We start from the raw sequence: 8,746 nt of genomic DNA on the forward strand, positions 1-8,746 counted from the left end.
CAGCCAAGTTGACAGATAATTTGGGGGAAGACAATTCAATCCATGACAATTTCCAAAGAACTAACTCCTCACAGGACCTTGCTCATGACCACACCCAACTCCTAGCCTTGCTCCCCTGACCTCAAATCCACTCCTTTATAATTGTCTTAGTCATCAAGTTGGCTAAAAGTCCAAATTCAGGACGTCAGCTCCAGGGGAAGGCTTTCTCTCTGTAGGCCTTCTCATCAATCTTCCCCCAGACCAGGAGCTTCTCCATGCAGGGACCCTGGGTCCAAAAGATGCGCTCTGCTCCCGGCACTGCTTTCTTAGTGGTATGAGGTCCCCCTGTTTCTCTGCTTACTTCTTTCTTTTATACCTCAAGAGATTACCTCAAGACACAATCCAGTCTTGCAGGATAAGTCCTGCCTCACTAACACAACTGCCACCCATCCTCCATCATTAACATCATAGAAGCAGGATTTACAGCATATAGGAAAATCATACAATACCAGGAATCATGGCCCAACCCAACTGATACACACATTTTTGAGGGGACATAATTCAATCCATGACAATAATAAAGGCTCTTTCTTCCACAGGGAATTCTATCTCCTAACCTCATGGATTATTTTCATCCAAGAATCCATACTCTTTCTGTAGTCATTCATTTCTCCAAATATGAATTGTTATTTCTGAAGAACATCCTCAGGGCACAAGCAAGATGGTAAATGGTAGTCTCCATTGGCACTCTAAGTTCCACTGAACAGTTGGATGGAAGGACCAGGGAAGGGGACTCTCCAAATTCCTCTGTAGAGTCCACATTGGAGTGTGGGTTTGAAATTTGATCCTCTTCAAGTTATCTCCTTAGGTTTGAGTTGGGCCTTTATAGTTTTTTCTTCCAGTTTTCCAGAGGATAACACACACATACACACACTCACGTACACACTTTGAAATAATAAATATTAAATTTCAGAGACAGTAACGTTTCTAAATCCAAAAAAAGGAAAAGTTTTCCCAACTGCCTCATTATGTGAGAGGCTTCGTCATTGATACTGTAGTTCGTACTTCACATGAGGGGATCAGTGGGGATTCAGTGGTAGAATTCTTGCCTTCCATGTGGAAAACCCAGATATGATGCCCAGCCAATGCACCTCAGGCTCAGCTACCAATTGTCAGTGGAGCCTTGTGTGTTGTTATGACCCCGAACAGGTTTCGGCAGAGCTTCTAGGCTAAAACAGGGTGGGAAGAAAGGTCTAGTGATCTACTTCTAAAAAATCAGCCAATGAAAAACCTATGGATTGCAGTGGTCAGAACCTATTGTGCATGGGGTCGCCATGAGTCGGGTGCTAACTCACCAGCAGTTAACAACACTTCACATGGTTATTAATACAAAAATCTGGGTTAGTCTCTTTTGTGTAATCTCTCTTTTCAAAATCTGCCCCTTTGGTCCTGCCAGAAATAAGAAAACTGGCCCATTACTGATTCATGTGCTTCTTAATGACAGCTCCCTTAACCACAAAAAAATCCTGGCTGAAATTATGAAATTATTACTTTAAAAAGCCTAACAATTTCTCAGACAAGAGCCTTCCTTCTGCTTAGCATCTGACTGAGGAGAGATTTTATTCCTTAATTCACAAATGCATTATCTAACAAGCCCACGCCAGCTGGAAAGTAGAAAAGCTGGGACTGAGGTTTGAAACCTAGTCGGCCTTATTCCACAGCCCGTGGAACACTGCCACCCACACTGGTAAAATCAGCCCTACAGATCTTAATTGGTTTGTTCATATCAGTGTAGAAACCTTCAGCAGAGCTACAGAGAATTTTTTTCCTATAATACTGTATCATTTAGAATTGAGTTTGGCAGCATATGTCAGACAAAGTCAATAAATGACTTTAGCAAGATAGAATTTCTCTCCCACATAAAAAATGTAGACAATTTTCCTAGCAAGTAATACAATCTAAATCTTAATTGAAATATGGACATGTACTTCTTTTGAACTGTTTGTTTTGTCAAGAGTCTCCGTTGGCCACATTCTTAGCCAGATTGTTTTTCTCTCATTTTCCTCATTTCAATGATGGGACATGAGTCTCAGTCAAGCTCCAAAGAGAAATAAAATGTTGTCAACTGGGAAACCAATGAAAGCAGGCAGCACGGGATAGAATGTAGAAGGGTGGCTATGAAGTCAATTCCTCCAATTGGTTTCTGAAGCAGAATTATTTATTTATACCATTTTCTAATGTAGATTTGATTAAAAACAATACAAACCCGTGTGTCAAATTGATTCCAACTCACAGCAACCCTATAGGACAGACTGGAACAGCCCCATAGAGTTTCCAAGGAGTGGCTGGTAGATTCGAACTGCCAACATCTTGGTAAGCAGCCAAGCTCTTAAACAATGCAACACAGGGCTCCAGATTTGATACGGTGTTGGCAAAACCTAATACACACATGGAAAACAATGTGTATTTTTATACATTCTTGTACAATATCTGGAAACCCTGGCAGCTTAGTGGCTAAGAGTTCAGCTGCTAACCGAAAGGTTGGCAGTTCAAATCCCCCAGGCACTCCTTGGAAATCTTATGGGGCAGTTCTACTCTGTCCTATAGGGTCACTATGACTTGGAATCGACGGCAAAGGGTTTGGTTTTGATTTTTTTTTTTTTTTTTTGGGTACAATATCTGCTTTTTGTTTTGAAAATCTTACTTTCCAGTCTATAGACTCTGTAAATAAGATTTTCTCTAACATACATAAAACTGTTTTAGATATTTAGTAGTTGAAAATGAAGATGCTCGAGAGAAAAAAATTCTGTTGCACTCATTGTTTTATTGTTGTGCCCTTTGGGGAGTAATTCAAGAAATGTTTTTATGAGTAATTTATGAACATTATTTTGAAAGCTGAAATTTGATTAGTATTATTGATGACCTATTATAAGAATAACATAAGGTTGAGATTTAAAGTGGAACAATGGAGTCCTTTATAGTTCTTGTCTTCAAGGAATTTACAATTTTGTTGAAATCTTTAAAAATAGACATAATAGAAAGAGGCCCTGGCTAAGCAAAGCATTATTGAAGAAAAAGAACAAAACAGGAGGCCTCACACTACCTAATCTCAGAACCTACTATATAGCCACAGAAGTCAAAACAGCCTGATACCAGTACAACAACAGACACAGAGGCCAATGGAATAGAATCAAGAGCTCAGATGTAAATCCACCCACCTATAGTCAGCTGATCTTTGAAAAAGGACCAAAGGCCATTGGGGGGGCAGCTTTTTGGGGTTTCTTTAACAAATGATGCAGGCAAAACTGGCTATCCATCTACAAAAAAATGAAACAGGACCCTACCTCACAGCATACACAAAAACTAACTCAAAGTGGATCAAAGACCTAAATATAAAACCTAAAATGATAAAGATCATGGAAGAAAAAATAGAAACAGTGCTGGGTACCCTAATATATGACATAAATACAATATAAACCATAACTAACAATGCATAAACACCAGAAGATAAACTAGATAACTGGGAGCTCCTAAAAATTAAACACACTCATAAAAAGACTTCACCAAAAGAGTAAAAGGAGAACCTACCGGCTGGGAAAAAAATTTTGGCTACAACATATTCGAAAAGGGTCTAATCTCTAAAATCGATAAAACACTTCAACAACTCAACAACAAAAAGACAAATTGTCCAATTAAAAAATGGGCAAAGAATATGAACAGACACATCACCGAAGAAGACATTCAGGCAGCTACCAGACACATGAGGAAACGCTGGCAATCATTATCCATTAAACAAAAAACCTGTTGCTGTCTAGCCGATTCCGCTCATAGACCCTATAGGACAGAGTAGAACTGTCCCATAGGGTTTCCAAGGAGCCGCTGGTAGATTAGAACTGCCAGCCTTTTGGTTAGCAGCCAAGCTCTTAACCACTGCGCCACTAGGGCTCCAACTAGATAGTAGACAACGTTAACTTTGGTGAAGGGAATGACAACACACAATATAAAGGACATCAGCACAACTTGACTGAGGCAAAGTCATAGAAGCTTCCTAGACACACCCAAATACCTTGAGGTAGCCAGTTACTGTGACTGAAGACTGGGGACCATGGTCTTGGGGGACATCTAGGTTAATCGGCATAACATAGTTCATAAATAAAATACTCTACATCAGGCTATAGAGTAGCATCTGAGGTCTTAAAAGCTTGTGAGCGGCCATCTAAGACACATCTATCGGTCCCATCCCATCCAGAGCAAAGGAGAATGAAGAAAACCAAAGACACAAGGAAAATATTAGGCCATAGGACTTACGGACCACATAAACTACAGACTTTACAAGCCTGAGCCTGGAAGAACTAGATGGAGCCTGCTAACACCACTGACCACTCTGACAATGTCACAATAGAGGGTCCAGAACAGAGAGGGAGAAGAATGTACAAAGAAATTCAAATTCACAAAAAAGACCAGACTTACTGGTCTGACAGAGAGGTGGAACCCCTGAGACTATGGCCCTTGGATGCCCTGCTAACTCAGAACTGAACTACTCCTGAAGTCTACCTTTCAGTCAAAGATTAGACAGGCCTATAAAACAAACAATAACACATGTGAAGAACGTGCTTCTTAGATCAATCTTGTATATGAGACCAAATGGGCAACACCTGCCCAAAAGCAAAGATGAGAAGGCGGGAGGCACAGGAAAACTGGATAAATGGACAGGGGGGACCCAGGGTGGAAAAAGAGAGTGCTGAGACAATGCAGGGATTGCAATCAATATCACAAAACAATTTGTGTATAAATTTTTGAGTGAGAAACTAGTTTGCACCATAAACTTACACCTAATTTTTAATTAAAAAAAAATAATAATAATAAAGAGGCTTGGGCCCTACATCTGGCTCTTTCACTTACTAAATTCATGACATTGGGAAAGAATTCTTTCCACACAAAGTTGTTCTGAGGATTTACTTAGCTGAGCGCTTGGCTGCTAACCAAAAGGTCAGCAGTTCAAATTCACCATCCGTTCTTTGGAAAACTCATGAAACAGTTCTGCTCAGTCCTATAGGGTCACTGTGAGTTGGAATGAATGACAACGTGTGTGTGTGTGTGTGTGTGTGTGTGTGTGTGTGTGTGTGTGAAAGCACAATATCCAGAATATGTGGAATGTGCTTCATAAAACCTCCCAGCCTCTCTGCAGGTAACAGAAACAGCAGGAGGAAAAGAGGGACGAGGCTGTGCTTCAAGTTTTAGCAACAATGAATAGATTAGTATGGTTTGAATAAAGACTCATAGCAAAGCAATGATGACAGATAAGTTAAGATGTTGTTCATATTTCATATAAGCTCCTGAGTGAAAAAAAAATTTCTAACAAAATCGGGAGTTGGATAGCTTACACAATGACTGTAAAAATCTTTTACCTTTTTTAAAAAAGGCATAATATGTCCTGTATTGGAAAGTATTTCATTTCTCAGAAAGCTATATTCTCTGTTTACCTTTCTCCTTTCAAAGGAAGGGAAAGGACATCTGTTATCATTAGATTAGCATTATTTTATTTCTGGAGATTTGGAATTTGTAAGGTTAAAAAAACAATTTTGGGGGATTTCATTCAGGTATTTTAGTTATTTTCCTCACTAACTACCCTCTCCTCTCATCAACTTCTATTGAAAAACCACAGTACAACCTTGTCAGTTTATTTTTAACAAAAACAACGCGAGATGGAAATTCTGCCTTTGGCAGCTGAGTTAAGTCTAGGACATCTGGACTTCACCACTGGGTAATCTTCACCATGAGAAGCACAAGGTGAGGTTTCATTATGGCCAGTATGTGAGGCCAAAAGGCCCTCTGGGAAGTCTCAAGGGCATACATTCTTGTGCCTGAGAACCAAGATGCTCAGACAACTACTCCCCAGGCCACTATTTTTGGATACTAGCTAGATTGCTCAATGTGATACTTCGCTGTTTTTTAAGAGCCCAGAAAGGGTTCCGCGTGGGTGGAAGTGTGTGGTTTTTGGAGTACTTCAACTTCTGCATTTCCCGATTTTTGTTTTTCTCAGTTTACTGCCTGCCATATTACTAAATTTCTCTAGGGTGTGAATAAGTTGAGAGACAGGTCTTTAAACTTTTGCTGTGTAGTTGCCCAGGACTCAGTGAGGATGAGAGAACAATAAGCAAGTATTTATCAAAAGCCTAGACCGGTGGGAATGCAAAATGGTACAGACTTTGGGGAAAACTGTGGCGGTTCCTCATAAAACTAAAACTAGAACTACCATCCAAAAAAAAAAAAAAAAATCCATTGCCATCATAGTAACCCTATAGGACAAAGTAGAACTGCCCAGTAGGGTTTCCAAGGCTGTAAATCTTTACGGAAGCAGACAGCCACGTCTTTCTTTCACAGAGCAGCTGGTGGGTTTGAACTTTCTATAGGTTAGCAGCTAAGGGCTTTAACCACTGTGCCACCAGGGCTCCTAGAACTACCATAAAACCAAAAAAACCAAACCCAGTGCCGTCGAGTTGATTCCGACTCATAGTGACCCTATAGGACAGAGTAGAACTGCCCCACAGAGTTTCCAAGGAGCACCTGGTGGATTTGAACTGCTGACCCTTGGGTTAGCAGCTGTAGCACTTAACCACTATGCCACCAGGGTTTCCAGAAATACCATATGACCCAGCAATTCCACTTCTAGGTATATACCCAAAAGACTTGAAAGCAGAGGCTCAAACAAAGACTTATACACCAATGTTCACTGCAGCAGTATTCACAGTACCCAAAAGGTGGAAACAACCTAAATGCCCATCAACAGATGAATGGATAACAAAATGTGGTACATACACACAATGGAATACTACTCAGCCAGTAGGGGAAATGATGTCTTGATACATGCTACAATATGGACAGAACTAGAAGACATTATGCAGAGCAAAATAAATCAATCACAAAAGGACAAATAGTGTATGACCTCACTTACGTAAAAAGACAAGGCAAAAGTATAGAGAACAAAGTTTATTAGTGGTTACCAGTAGCGGAAGAGAGGGAATGGGGTTAATAGTGATGAAAATATCACATTGATTAAAGGTAGGGTTGCACAGCCGATTATTGTAATTGCTGTCAATAAGTTGTACACCTGTAAAAAGCTGAATTGGCAAAAGTTGTGTGATAGGTACATTAAAACTACAGCAACCAAAAAAAAAAAGAGTAGCTGCTGAGGCTGATTATGTACAACAAAACACCTCATGGGATTTGGCTTCTTGGTTTGGAGGTTTAGGGTCACGGTTTCATAAGACACCCCAGTAACTAGCCTAATAAGATATTTAATGTTTCTGTTCTACCTCCTAGTTCAATGCATAGTGTCTGGTATCTTAAAAGCTTGCAAGCAGCCATCCAAGGCACAACAATTGGTCTCTATTTGCCTGGAACAACAGAAGAAGGAGAGTCAGGAATAGAAGGAGTATATGGAATGTGTGGCTAATCACCTCCATGAACAATTGCCTCCTTTGCCATAAGACCAGAAGAACTGGATGATGCCTGGCTATCTTTACTGAACATTTTGATGGAAGATTCCATAATATTCTGATCAAAATGAGGAAATGCAGAGCAGAATCTCAAATTCTCACAGACTCCAGACATGTTGGAGCCATGAAGACTGGCTAAATCCCTGAAACTATTGCCTTGAGATAATCTTTAAAACTTAAACCAAAAATATCCCCTGAAGTTTTCTTAAAACCAAACAATAGTTTTGCTTAACTAGTAAAATATGTCTCCCTTGAGCATTACGCTTTTTAAGAACTGTCTACATGAGATCAAATTGACAACAGCAACTTGAAAGATTAGATAGAAACTTTAGGGGGGCAGTGAGAATGGTTACACAACTTGAAGAATGTAATCAATACTACTGAATTGTACATGTAGAAACTGTTGAATTGGTGTATATTTTGCTATGCATATTCTCAACAACAACAACAAAGCCTAGACTCAGCTAAGAATTATTTTTAATGGGAAAATTAACTATGTTAGCTTTACTGATCATATGCATATAATAAACAGTATGGGGTAGTAGAAAAAGATAAGTTTTGGAATCAAGCATATATAGATTGACTTTAATCTCTACCATTTCCTGGTGAAGTATCTTTGAACGTATTATCCAACGTCATATGTCTCAGTTTCCGATATATAAAAAAAGTGAACAAACAATAGTAATAATCTGCTGCAGAAGACCTTTTTAAAGTGTTAAAAAGACCACATCTACCACAGTCTCCACCAGGCTGAGTCCAGTACAACTAGATGGTGCCCGGCTACCACCACGGACTGGTCTGACAGGAATTACAATAGAGGATCCCAGACAGAGCTGGAGAAAAATGTAGCACAAAATTCTAACTCAGAAAGAAAGACCAGACTTGCTAGCTTGACAGAGACTGGAGAAACCCTGAGAGTATGGCCTCCAGACACGCTTTCGGCTCAATAATGAGGCCACTCCTGAGGTTCAACATTCAGCCAAAGATTGAAAACGCTCATGGAGCAAAATATGACTAAAGGGGCACACCGGCCCTAGGGCAGGTACCGGGAGGCAGTAGAAAACAGGACAGCTGGTAATAGAGAACCCAGGGTTGAGAACGGGGTGGTTAACAAATGTCATAGAACAATGTGTGTGCTAACTGATGAGAAACGAGTTTGCTCTATAAATCTTCGTCTAAAGTACAATAAAAATAATAATGAAGTGTTAAAAAGCAAAGACGTCACTTTGAGGATTAAGGTGCCTGACCCAAGCCATGGTGTTTTCAAT

This window comes from Elephas maximus, chromosome 4 (genome assembly GCF_024166365.1).
Source record: "Elephas maximus indicus isolate mEleMax1 chromosome 4, mEleMax1 primary haplotype, whole genome shotgun sequence".
NCBI classification, from domain to species: Eukaryota; Metazoa; Chordata; class Mammalia; order Proboscidea; family Elephantidae; genus Elephas; species Elephas maximus.